At 36.7% G+C, this 14,650-nt stretch overlaps 1 protein-coding gene across 1 annotated transcript in view; it reads right to left on the bottom strand.

Moving 5' to 3' along the window:
• LOC106133017 (mushroom body large-type Kenyon cell-specific protein 1) overlaps positions 1–13,610 on the bottom strand; it is a 152,909-nt gene extending 139,299 nt beyond the window's left edge. Inside the window, exon 1 of the mRNA XM_060950883.1 lies at positions 12,602–13,610. The gene's annotated coding sequence lies outside the window, so the exon portion shown is untranslated. The remainder of the gene's footprint in view (positions 1–12,601) is intronic.
• Positions 13,611–14,650: the final 1,040 nt, after the last annotated feature.

Raw genomic sequence — 14,650 nt, 5'->3', positions numbered from 1 at the left:
GAGGTTTCCCATGCAACCTATAAATGGGGTTGCGAATCTCAGACGGGAGAAGTTTTGTGGCTCCAAAGGCGAGGATTTGCTCGGGATTAAAACTAGGATGCTCTTTACCAAAAAAAAACCATGTACTCGTATTTGTCTGCTACTTGTAACATCATTGTCTTGAGGTTGTCATTTAAACCATCAATAATTAAAATAAATTAAAACATTAGCCTTTGTTTGTTTTAAAGCTTTCATCTTTAATCCTCCCAAAGTATTACGATTGTATGCACAGACAATTTATACCTGAAAATATGTATACTTGCTAGTGACCATGCGTAACCGGGCCGCGTCGCTAGTTGTGCTACTAAACGGTACGTATTTCGTTTCATGACGCTTCGTCAAAATTCAAAACTTTTATTCATTACTAGCTGTCACGGCAAACGTTGTTTCGCATTTTGTGGGTATGAAAAATAGATGCTAGCCGATTCTCTGACCTACTCAATATGCTCACAAAATTTCATGAGAATCGGTCAAGCCGTTTCGGAGGAATACATTGTGACACGTGAATTTTATATATAAAATTATGGGACACTTCAACATCACTTAATAATTGTCATATCTTTTAGTTTCACAACATCGGTTGACGTCAAATAAATTACTTAAAACTAAGTTTCTGCGCTGACGCTTCGGAAGCGGCAGTCTTCCTATGCGTCAGCGCAGAATCGTATCGAATCGACGGTAGGTAACAGTAGTAAGGGTCATAGTTATTGAACGAAATAACTGGTTCTTTAGTTATCCTACTGGTCTGTGAATGTAAAACAGGATTCACGTTCAAATTAAACTGGGTGTTAATAAAGTAATCCAGGGAATAGTTTCATTTATTAACCAACGTTGCGAAAAGAGAAAATGAGTTTTGCTAGTGATCTGAATTAGGTGTTTTCAATTATTCACACGTCTTCGTTCATTACGGGGTTAGACAAAGCTAAATTACTCATAAGATACATAAATACCTATAGTCACTAGAGCCAGCAGTCTTTTCAAAACTGGTAGTCCGCGTTCAGCTGTTTGCCTTAATGATAGAATTGAGATTCAAATAGTGATAGGTATATACCATATCGTTGATTAAAAGAAGAATCCCGCAATTTTCAAAGCCCATCCCCTAGTCGCCTTATACGACATCAGTGGGAAAGAGATGGAGTGGTCCTATATTTTTTTCTATTAATATAACCACATAACACAAATAGGAAATTTAAATCACGGATTCAAAAGCCTCTTATTTACTTTTTCTTTCTCTGGGTCTGGGTCTCAACCGCTTTTAAAATCTTGTAACGAACGCTCATCGTTTTAGATACTTTCAAAACTTACACCAAAACGTTATCAATATGATCAAGATACGTTCATGTATCATCATCATAATAATAACGAACAAACTAATAATTAATTTTAATCTTGCACTTTTCTACGCGACTGTACAATACTTCCGCCGCCCGTCTCCGCTCGCATTTCGACGTTCCAAACTTTAAATAGGAACACGGCTTCCTTTTCTTTGATAGTAGGCTTAAATCCACACAAATATGATGTGAAAATCACTATACGTTTGTCAAAGTTTCAATATTTGTTTGTTAATTTGTGCTACTATGGAGACTGTACGGTTTTTGATGTAGATAGTCATTACTTTTAATATAAATACAAATAGTTACGTCTATATCCCGTGCAGGGTAGACAGAGCCAACAGTTTCACATACATACATATGGTCACGTCTATATCCCTTGCGGGGTAGACAGAGCCATAGTCTTGAGAAGACTGAATGGCCACGCTCAGCTATTTGGCTTAATGATAGAATTGAGATTAAAATAGAGACAGGTTGCTAACCCATCGAATAAAAAAGAATCCCAAGTTTGTAAGCCTATCCCTTGGTCGCCTTTTACGACATCCATGGGAAAGAGATGGAGTGGTCCTATTCTATTGGTGCCGGGAACCACATGGCCACAACCACACAACAACAGTTTCACGAAGACTGAAAGCCCACGTTCAGCTGTAAAGCTTAAAGATAGGCTTGCAGCGGGAGCGATGTTTCAAATCAACAGCAAAGGGAAGATCTTCCGCCAGGCTAGGTGTGATGCCTGGGGAACCGCGCGACAGACGATGTTGTGTCGGATGTTGCATTTATGCTCCAATCCGTGAAATCTTTGTTTGCGCGATTTAGATTCTTCGCTTCAATTATATGTGTGTGTTGTATGTGTGTACATATGTGCGTGTATAATACTAAGACGCGGCTTAATCGTTCGCTCATTATGCCCTTTACCTATCTCTAAATTCTGAAAATTCTAAACCGAGCCATTACGTGTAATCGTCCCAAAAATCTACAGTTATCCGCACTGTGAAGGCTGGTTTTAGTTTTTGTCGTATTTTCACTGTAATAAGTCTGTCTGTGTGTGTGTGTGTGTCGTTACGTCTAATTTGCCACTTCCAGGCAGCGAAAGCAACTGTGCTGGTTCGCGTACACCGCTACCCACTTTCATATAGTGCCGTGTGGTTCCCGGCACCTATGAAAAAAGAATAGGACCACTCCATCTCGTTCCCATGGATGTCGTAAAAGGCGACTAAGGGTTAGGCTTACAAACTTGGGATTCTTCTTTTAGGCGATGGGCTAGCAACCTATCACTATTTGAATTAATTAATACACTAATTAATACACTTAAGAAGAAGAAGAAGCGAAGGAAGTATGCAGAGATCGTGGCAAGTGGAAAGAGGTAGTCTCTGCCTACTTCTCCGGGAAAGAGGCGTGATTTTATCTATACTATTACTATACTAATATTATAAAGCTGAAGAGTTTGTTTTGTTTGTTTGTTTGTTTGTTTGTTTGTTTGTTTGTTTAAACGCGCTAATCTCAGAAACTACTGAACCGATTTGAATAATTCTTTCACTGTTAGATAGTCTATTTATCGAGGAAGGCTATAGGCTACATTTTATCCCGGATTTCCTACGGGAAACGTCAACAATGCAGGTGAAAGTTGAATGAGTCGGCCATCTGCGAGCTTTCCACGCGAACGCTGCGCAAACCAACAAAGATATAGCAAAACAATGTACTAAAGATGTGAAGTACTCATTTTTTGCCACAAAAAAGTCCGCGAGAGCATATATCTATCTCTTAAGGTTTACTTACAATAACCACTTTTATGTTCATTTTTAAGATTATTTTTTCATTATAAACATAAGTTATTTTGAAACCAATTTTCTTTAATTCGGTATTAATCCTTATCCAAATAAATATGTTTATTACTTTCGGCTTTTCATGTAGACTAAAATTGCCATTTACAGTATACAAATCAGACGAATAGGTTTTGAGATATAGTCGTTATAAGCAATTTGCAGCGAAACATTTAATACGGCGAACCAGCGTTCTTTCTAATACGCGTTAATTTCAATGAACATCTTAGAAGATATTACTATTTTAAAGTAAAGTATCAGCCTGTAAGATCCTACTACTGGGCAAAGGCCTCTCATCTCACTATACGGTCTCCGTTCCGTCGCGGGTAATGATGTGGGCCAAGTCGTCGCCAAGTCGCATAACAATTAGCAGCTATAATTGATAAAGCCGAAGAGGATGTTTGCAAAAATAAATATGATGCCCAAAATAACTATTCCACGCGGACGAAGTCGCGGGCACAGCTAGTGTATGTATAAATATACTTATAATATCTCGCCTTTAAAATCATAAGTAAGTCAAATGTCTGTGTACTTCAGGTCGTTAGCAGTGTACGCTAACTGTGCCTCCAAACGGTATGCCATGCATTTTCTAATAGGCACTTGGAAGTCATAATTAGATATTGGCTGATTTCGATAATGCTGACTTGCTGAACAGGTTGAACTGCTGAACAGACTCCTGAATAGACTTCTGAACAGACTCCTGAATAGACTTCTGAACAGACTCCTGATCAGACTCCTGATCAGACTCCTGATCAGACTCCTGATCACTCATTTTAATCAGATTCAATATCTCCAGAATACTGGCTCACGTTCAGCTATTTGGCTAAATGATAGAATTGAGATTCAAATAGTGACAGGTTGCTAGCCCATCGCCTAAAAAAGAATCCCAAATTTGTAAGCCTATCCCTTAGTCGCCTTTTACGACATCCATTGGAAAGAGATGGAGAGGTCCTATTATTTTTTGTATTGGTGCCGGGAACCACACGGTGCTTCGTACATAAATCGTATCTATAATCACTATTGACTGCTTTACGTATAAATAATAAATAGTTTCATCGCTTTACCACATAATGTCTGTGGGAATTAAAACAATTGTCATAAAATTGTGCTTTTATAATAAGCTTTGTCCCCCCAGATGGACAGAAGGAAATGAAAGTTCCGTATTTCGCACGAGCTTTCATAGATTTTATTAGAATTGGTTCGGTTTCACGGGGTAAAAAGGCATTGTGGAAATATGTGGGACTGGTATTCGTTTCCATGAAAATAATCTATACTAATAATACATATACTAGCTTTTATCCGCACGATTTTAGCGCCACCTACGAAAGAATAAAGGTTTTTACGCAAATTTTCGTTATTACTGGGATGAAAGGTACCCCGTGTCCTTCCCCAAACTATTTATAACATAATAGCCGCCTGCGACTTCGTCCTCATGGAAACCCTATCAATCTCGCGGGAACTCCGGGATATAAAGTAGCCTATATGTTATTCTGGGTCTTCAGCTACCTACATACCAAATTTCATCGTAATCGGTTCAGTAGTTTTTGTGTGAAAGACTAACAAACATCCTTACTGACATACTCACAAACTTTCGCATTTACAATATTAGTAGGATTAATTTGACTCTTAAATATTATAATTCAAAGGTAAGTTTATTTGTTTGTTGTCTCTTTGCGCGTTAACTATACCTAGTTCCCGTGGGATTAGCGAAAAACCTATATTTTTTTATAAAATTCGGGTCACGCTAAAACTACGGGTGAAAGCTAATAATATGAAGACTAGACGGCAACGTTTAGCTGTATGGTTTAATGGTGGAATTGAGATTCAAATAACTAGTGATATGTGGCTGGCCGTTTATCCCAATTATGATGATTCTTTTTTCAAAACGAAAACCAACGTACCTGATTCGCCGAAACCGCTCTGATTTCAAACAATACTAGCTCGTCTGTCCTTCCCCGGAATCGCCACGGAAATTTTTGTTATCATTTTCGTCTTCTCCGAACGAATTTTAAATTGAGAACGCAAATCTTGGAGCGCTAAAATGTTGTGTACATGTGTTAGTTGCTTTTCTTTATAAGGAAGTAAAAAATAGATATAGGTACTACAGTAATATCCTAACAACATTGCTTATTAATTTTCCAAATTTTTGCATAATTATTTTTGTACCTATCCTATGTAAATCTTGTAATACTTCATTTCGGAAAAAAACAACTTTCAATTTACCAATTGTTTTAAAGTTAATTCTTGATAAAAATTGATTATTAAAATACTAGTAATAAAAAATAATAATTTATTACTAGGTTTCACAAGCCTAAGAATCAGCGGCTAATAGTATCTAAATGCTTAGTTAAAATTCACACTAAGTAGGTATCTATAGTTCTAGTTCCAAGCAGATAAACAACATCCAACCGCGACAATAACCTTCAATTTAACTAAGCACGCTACAGACCTAATTCTATTTCATTTTGAATTTTAATCAGTCGCATGACGCAAAAAGCGGGATTTTACCGCCCCGCCTCGTATTACCTCGTAATCGAATGATAAGAGCGCATTGTTTTGTATTACTCGATTTACGCTCTCGATTTTCGATTCTTGATTTTGAATTTAGAAGCAGAACGGTAGATTTGAGACCGATTTTATATGACTACCTTTGGTTTTTATGATTTACGAGTAATATATTTGAATTTGCAAAATATGATTCTCTGTTCCTTGCTGAGTTTTGTTTAATTTTGCAAAGATTGTTCAGTTTAAGCACAAATTTCATTTGTTTTACTACTATTAGGGGTATCTACATATTGGGAAATTATGAACAAAGATATAAAATTAAATTAAAAATAACAATTAAGGCAATTTAATTTATACATATCTAACTATCCACCCATTTCTACCTAACTTAACCTAACCTTAACAACAGTTATAAACATATTCCGTTGATTCTAGCAACAACTTAACCTCTGCCTTTAGTTTAAGTTCTAGGTTTAGGATATCAGACGAAAATTACACTGTGCAAAAACACAGGAATCTCATCAAATAATTTAGGTAAGTTATTGAAATGCAATGTTTAAGATTCTAAAGTAGGTTACTAGGTTAGAAGTAGCAATGAATGCAATTAGAAACAAATCTAAAGATAATTATATTTAACTAGAGGCCGCCCGCAACTTCGTCCGCGTGGAATCAATCCCGCTGGAACTCCGGGATAAAAAGTAGCCTATATGTTATTATGGGTCTTCAGCTACCTACATATCAAATTTCATTGTAATCGGTTCAGTAGCTTTTGCGTGAAAGAGTAACAAACATCCATACTGACATACGCACAAACTTTCGCATTTATAATATTAGTAGAATTATGTAAATAATTTTACAAATTTGGCAAGTGGTTGTCTTTAATCTGATATGAGTAAGGCTCCTTTGCAATAGGTACTGAGGTACTGTCGTCAAAACTAGCCCAATCGTGAAGATTGTGAATCGTAAGATCGACATAGGGTAGACAGATGTAAAAATTGTCCTTAATAAAATAATATTATTAGGTACTAGAGGCCGCCCGCGACTTCGTCCGCATGGAAACCCTATCAATCCCGCGGGAACTCTGGGATAAAAAGTAGCCTATGTGTTATTCTGGGTCTTCAGCTACCTACATACCAAATTTCATGGTAATCGGTTCAGTAGTTTTTGCGTGAAAGAGTAACAAACATCCATACATCCATACAAACTTTCGCCTTTATAATAGTAGTAGGATATATTTTTAATAGAGGCCTCATACTAATACCTTAGTCTTCTCTCCAGAGAGGCGAGGATTAAACCGGGAGAACACAAGGAGTTGAAGTTAAAATTTATTATCTGACAAAGCCATCAGAAGATAGAAGTAATTAATGAAATTAGTATTCGTCTAGCTACCCGATAAACGTCACGACCGTCACAAAGAAAGCAAACGGTGCATCAAACTCGAACGATAAAGTGCATCAACCTCCTTTGACGGAAAAAAGAGGTTTAATTCCCTCTCATCACTAGCCTCTTATTAAAAAGCAATAATAGCGAACGTGGGAAGCGTACGCGAAACTCATAGTTAAATAATACCAACAGCAGCAAATTCAATGCGAAGATCAAGACCCTCTATTACAACCAAGGAAAATGACAAGACTACGCGCCATTTGTAGACGACCAATTGTCTATGATCCGCTAAACATACGAAAACAAACTCAATTATAATGCAATAAGCGTGCAATCAAATGCTAGAACGGCGCATTTAATTTTAGAACGGTTCGAAATGTCAAACCTTAACCTCAAAACTGCCGCCATGTTGGCTGCGTTCGGTTTTACTCGTTGATACTCGGGTGCGTTCTAAACGACTAATTTAAGTTGATCTATGAAATGTTGTTTATTGCATCTATCTCTGGTGCGTTCGGTGGTTTTAATAGCGGAGCGATACGAAAATGCTAGAGGTCTAGTTTGCTAGGCTAGAAGGGTGGCATTGAAACTCATTGAAATGATAACAGGTTTATCGCAAAAAGTGACTGTTCAAGATGTGCTTAGATACTCAATTTATAAGTAATTGATATTTTAAACTCGTGCTAATTAAGGCAATGCTGCTTAATTAATTAGTCTATTTAACCTTTTCGCCATTTAATTGTAATTGCTGAAAAAAGATGATCAGATCCTACCATTGACAAAGGCATATTTTAACTGTAAGGTATGTTACATAACCTCTATTAGTTTGAAGGAAAAGAATCATTCAGTAGGCTTCACTTTTTTTAAAGATAATACCATGCAATTTCTGATTTCCACTTAGTTTAAAAATATATAATACAACAAGCGGATTCATAATTTTTAAATGTATTTTATTTCCCACGCTACTCTGCTTTAGGTCTTGTGACGTAATAAAGCGGATGTTGCAAGCAATGAGAATAGAAATATTCAATCTTATATACTTAGGCAACCATAAAATATTAGATCTCAACATAACCCCCAAAAACTTGTAGAATTTAGAGGGAAATAAACAGATTGTAGGAATACTAAGTACGAAAAAGAATAAGAAATCTCTGCTTCTTCTTCTCAAACAAAAATACAAGGAGGCATATTAACATTAAAAAAAAATCATATAAACGAAGAATAAAATTACGATTTAAACTATAAAATTCACCAGCCAGTTACGTCGCTATTCCAATTTTAAAAAATGACTTGCCATGCCTTAATGACAAGGTTAGTGTATGACAAGAACTGGTTCTAAACACTGGCCGTTAGCGGATAGACAAAAAAATGCGGCGGCCATCTTGGATAGATGATGACTTTTCTTGCACTAGTGACTTGCGTTCTGAAGAATTCGCGAGAGCTCATATTTTGTTTTTTATTTGAAACCAGTTTCGCTAGAAAGATCTTAGTAGCTGTCGTTGCTACGTAATAAATATAAGTTCTTTTTAATATTTAACGTCAATATGCTACTCATGTAAATTTACTTCGGCTTCTTTTAGTTTACTTTAAGGAAAAATATAAAAAATGTGCATCAAACTTTGCAAAATGAGTAGTGTAACCTCGTAAAGTTTTGTAATTTGATTTCAATGTAAATCAAAATTAAGTACACTCTGTACATCAAGTTATTTAATATTTAAATTGCTTATAGGTAGGTAAACCAATTAATAATAACAATGTATTTTCTCGTCCACATTTCATAATTTTTGATAATTGTGAAGATGACGTGATTAAAGAAAATGCTGCAGTGAAGTTTTGTTACCGCTTCTTCTGCACCGACGCTTTGGAAGCGGCAGCAAACTTAGTTTTAAGTAATTTGACGTCAACCAATGTGAAAAACCAAAAGATATGACAACTAGAGGCCGCCCGCGACTTCGTCCGCATGGAAACCCTATCAATCCCGCGGGAACTCTGGAATAAAAAGTAGCCTATGTGTTATTCTGGGTCTTCAGCTACCTACATACCAAATTTCATGGTAATCGGTTCAGTAGTTTTTGCGTGAAAGAGTAACAAACATCCATACAAACTTTCGCCTTTATAATAGTAGTAGGAAGTAGGATTATTAAGTGATATTGAAACGTCCCATTAATGAATTGAAATGTTGAATTTGTATTTAAACCCACACTTAAAAAGAATAGGTACTAAATCGGTGACAGCAATTTTCCCTCGTCATATTTCATTCCCCAGTTGAAAAGTTAAAAGTATCTATTATATTTCCGCAAAACACGTTAACTGGCTGTTACAAGCGAGCCCTTATTATTGATCGGTCAAAACTGTCACAACGAGTTTTAAATATTTTAACCCCACATTTTGGTGAATCAATACAACCGCGTTGTATTCTAAATTGGACTAATGGAAATGGTGGAAATGTATTTGTTTTTGGTTTGTTTTCATTGTTACTTTTTTTTAATGGAATACAAAATATGTAAGTAAGTATATACTTTAAGGAGACATCATCATTCTCCGGGCATTACAGTACCGGTTTCATCCTCACCACTCTGGAAAGGAACCCAGGGTCAGCTCTTGACCATGGATCCTGGATTGGGTTAATCAGGTTTTTACACGAAGCGACTCCCATCTGACCTCCGCAACCTTTGCGGGGGAACCTAACCCGTATTGAATCATATGGTTACGCATCCAGTTGCCTGAATGTGCAAGTTTCCTCACGATGTTTTCCCTCAACGTATGAGTATATGTTAGTTATCAAACTAATGTACATAACTTTGAATATAGGCTTTGATAAGTACATGGCCGCTGTGGGATTCGAACCGGTGCCTTTATGCGCAACCTCGTTTTGACCAGGCCCCTTACCGATTCGTCCACCGACGTTGGCAGGAGTCCTCATAATTCTCCGGGCATACTACAGGTTTCGTCCATCTGGGTCCCGTCCTGGGGTCCGTTTGCGACTATGATCATATCTTACATACATACATATGGCCACGTCTATATCCCTTGCGGGGTAGACAGAGCCAACAGTCTTGAAAAGACTGAATGGCCACGTTCCGCTATTTGGCTTAATGATAGAATTGAGATTCAAATAGTGACAGGTTGCTAACCCAACGCCTAAAAAAGAATCACAAGTTCGTAAGTCTATCCCTTAGTCGCCTTTTACGACATCCATGGGAAAGAGAGAGATGGAGTGGTCCTATTCTTTTTTGTATTGGTGCCGGGAACCACACGGCAAATGATCATATCTTATATCGCGTAAAATAAATCTTAACATTGGGTAACGTCTGTAACTCTGTCAATAGGGAAATTTGACTCTTATTGGATCTCTGTTGTTGTTGCCAAAATGTGCAGGTTTCCTCTGACGCAAGAAAGGCTTGGTTTAAGAAGAACATAGGGTGTAAACTTGTAAAAGTAAACTGTACTTTTTGGTTAGAAAAAAAAATTATGCTACGAGTATGTAACTACTTACTAAAATAAAAATGAACAAATGTAAAATTGTCTGACATTATTTCAAGAAAATTGCTGTAGACAGGAGAACGAAACCTTGAAATTATTCACAAAACAGGAACTAAACTCCTTTTTCATAAATTGTGAACTAGAGGTTTATATTCGGAACACAGAAAAATATTCCTGAATATTTTATCAATAAAAAAAAGTCAAACGACGCTCGAACTTTAATTTCGAATGCAGAAAAATATTTTATTCGAACACCGAAAGATCTGTGTTGAAATATTAAAAAGAAAACCATCTCATTCTATTTTATATTTCGAACACCGAAAAGCGTTGTTGTGTTTGAAATTTAAAAAAAGTACATTTCGTCGTGCTAATGGCGGCATCAACATTATCGTTGGGTTTCGGACATTTTAGCCGGACACGATATTGGGGTTTGTCACGAATGCAGTAGTAATGCTGCATTTTAGATGCAATTTTAAAAATAAAAAAATCAATGCCTGTTTGGAACCCTTAACACGATGATTTATTTACTTGTCATCTCTCTTCCTCCTGGCTTTAGTCCCGGAAGCATCCTCATCACTCTGAAGGGTTTGCCTTTGACCATAGATCTTTATTTGATTCTTAAAAGTCAGATTTTTACACCAAGCGACTTCCATCTGAACTCCATAACCATTGCCGGTAAACCTAAACCGTATTGGATTGATCATGGTAACAGATCCAGTTGCCTGAATGTGCAGGTTTCCCCACGATGTTTTTATTAGCATCGGTTATTATTGAAACTAATAGTAATAATTTCGAAAAAAGTCTCTAGTACATGGCAGAGGTGGGATTTGAACCTGTGCCCTTCTGCGCATTACGCATTTTAACTGGGCACCTTAACCGTTCAACCACGGACGCTCCTTTAATTACCCATATTCCTATTGGAACAGGAAATGTCGCGATTTTTCGACATATTCTAGTAAGTAACAATTTTGGGAGCTGGTTAATAAAGATAATGAATTTTTGTTGCGCAATTGCTGAATACATATTATTGGCCTGTTTACCTCATGCGTCATACAATTTGGACAATTTTTGTGGATTTGTTGTTTTCCTTAAAATTATGACAAATTGTTTTTCGGTAATTTAATTTGGTATTGATCACACGGATTGAGGTACTTTTTGGGGTTGCTGCTTTGTAATAAACAAGTTCTTATTTACCTAGATGTTCATTTGTTCCTGTTGTCCGCAACTTCGTCGCCGTAAAAGTTCACTAACAATCTTTCATCCGCTATTAAGAAAAATGTGCCTTAAAAAAATTTAAAAAAGGAAAAAATGTCAAAACTACCTAAATCCAAATACCAGTAAAAATTGGAAAAGATTGATTAATTTATAAGTAGGTAAAAGGTTTTGGTAAACCTTTTATTTATGTAGAAAAACTTTTTTATAGATATACATGAATATTCCGAGTCCGATAATTGCTGAAAATGATAATACCTGTCATAGGAATAAGAATATAATAATCATGCCCTTTTTATGGGAAGTGCATAAATATAAATTTTCTCATGTATAACAGTAAATTGAAGTAAGTAGGTAATGGCAAAGTAAATTATAATGCTGCTATAAATCGATAAAATAGTCATGTGAACCAAACTACACTATCAAGGCGAGTTAGACAAACCTAGTTAGTACCTAAGTAGATATACATGTGTCTATTGACAGCCAGAAGGCCATTGGTCTTACCGACGAGGGAAAATAACGCAAAACTACTCATGTTACTTTTAAAGTACAAAAATACCTCGCCAAGTTCGTCAACCCAAAAAACTCAATAAACAAACGAAAATAGACTCAAAACAAACAAGTTTTGAAGTCAACAAGGGTGGTTTTCCCGCGCGTTTGACTACGGAGTGAAGTCAACGCTTGCACATAAGTGAACTTGTAATCGCAATTCACAATGCACCAACTCGCGCCAACGTCACTCGGCTCAATCAAGTTCATAGATTAAGATTGGCGTTCCGCAGACTGACAATTATTATGAGACGACGAAATGCAATTTCAAGTGCGACTTACCTAAAATCTTCGCAGTATCTGTCCATATGCACTTTGGAATTGTTCCTTAAGCAGGTAGCTATAATAGTTCACTTTATAATAACCTAGTCTATATAAGTTTGCACTATGACATCACAAAATTCCATCAGTTTGTACGCAGAAGGCACTATGTCTAGATCACAAAATTGAGCAAAGTGAAAGAAAAAAGTTTCACTTTATAAGGTCATCGAACGACCGACTTCGGTCGCGTTCGAAAATGGAACGTTTCGAATGTCCCGAACTTCGAAATACGAATTCGGCGGGTTTTGTCTCGTTTTCGGCTTCCATTCGGCAAATTTCGAAGGCGAAAGAGTTGCGAATAGTACGCGAGGCGCGTGCGGGCACCGCTCGCGCGCAACTGAAGATTGTCGTAGGTTAAGTTTGGAAAAAACACCGCTAGCTCAATTTTCCGCGATATGATCCCGCCACTGTTTCACTTCTCCGAAACACGCCATAAAATCACCCATCGTAACTCAGTTCTTCATCACCGAAAAGTCCGCAATTGTTTTGACAGCACCTTGATTACAGCCATGTGTGGGAGCGGGTAAATAGGACACAGTAGGTGGCGCCACCGCACTAGAAAATGTGATAGCGGGAGCGTACACAAAAAAATAACACCGTTCACCAAATAAACTTGCAACGCGCGTAAACACAACGAATTTACTGAATGCCACTTTTCATTATATTATTTCGCTATGCACCGGCCGACGTCACAGAAATAGCGGACGCGGGAAGGCATAGTCATCTCTTTCCCACTTGCACTCCTTTCGTTTAGCTTTTCACGTCGAAATTAGAACATTCGGAATTCGAATTTGAACTGTCATGTTTTTCAGGTTTTAATTTGGGCCATTGTCTGTTGTTTTTAGGTTAGTTTTGGCGCGCGGTGCATAGATCGTGCATACGAGCACGGAACTGCAATTGCACTGAAGCTAGATGACATTCACAGAGGCTTAAACTCAAGTTCAGACGGATGGGGCGTCAATAAACTGGCCGCTTGGTAACGTGTACTTACGTTATTTCATATCAGTTACTACTGGCTGGAAACAAAACTAAATTGAATTTCGAAAACAATGGAATTAAGCGTTGAAAAAGACTTGTGACTGTAATTTATATGCCTTTTTGTAAAAAGACATAATCATGATGTTTAAATTGTCTAAAGAAATAAAATTTGTCTAAAAACATTAATTTAGGACAGTAGGTAAACTAGTTTTTCAATTGAAATTATTGCTGACGGCGTGGCTCACGAGTACTAATGTGGGTAAATATTATTTTAACTAATACATCATAAAATTTTTATGACTTAACGTAATTTTATGGTAGTTTTAAAGTTATCTGTAAATGAGAATCAGAATAGTACATTACTGTTTAAGTTTGGTTTATAGTTAATCGTACTTAGGTATCTCACAAGTCTTGATGTAACTTTAACTCAATCAATGTAATTTTTAAATGTACATTTGTTGTAGATTTTAAAGTTTACCGGCATCTGCGAACTAATCCAGGGGCCAATAGTGATGATAACACAATCATCTAGCTATATGTGTTTCCTTCCTGTTCCGGTTGCGCAAAACATAGTGGTTGCCAGCTGCTTTTCCTGCGCAGATCGTAAAAGACATTGATTGTCTTTCACAAAATACAATTTATTTTTTAAGCAATTTAGATTCTACTTTTAGGCAATAAATTAGGTAGAAACTAAACGTGACCTTTGCCTTCATCCTCCTAGCGTTAGTTTAAATTCAAATTAAATTTTTTTATTCGTTACTGTGGGACCTTTCAAACATAAATTAATAATTGTCATACCTTATTTGGTTGACGTCAAATAAATTAGTTAAATCTAAGTTTACTGCCGCTTCAAAAGCGTCAGTGCAGAAGAAGCGGTAACGAACTACACTGCAGCATTGTGCTTCAATAACGTCACCTCCCTTCAATCTTACGAATTAGAAAATAAAATGTGGACGAGAAACAATGTATACCTACTTGTTATGATTAATTGTTTTAATTGAAATTTAAATAATAATAAAAGTCCCGGTTCTA

The sequence above is a fragment of the Amyelois transitella genome, chromosome 23 (assembly GCF_032362555.1).
Source record: "Amyelois transitella isolate CPQ chromosome 23, ilAmyTran1.1, whole genome shotgun sequence".
Classification (NCBI taxonomy): Eukaryota; Metazoa; Arthropoda; class Insecta; order Lepidoptera; family Pyralidae; genus Amyelois; species Amyelois transitella.
Note: the sequence above shows the minus strand (reverse complement) of the source record. Positions and strands in the feature narration are given on the sequence as shown.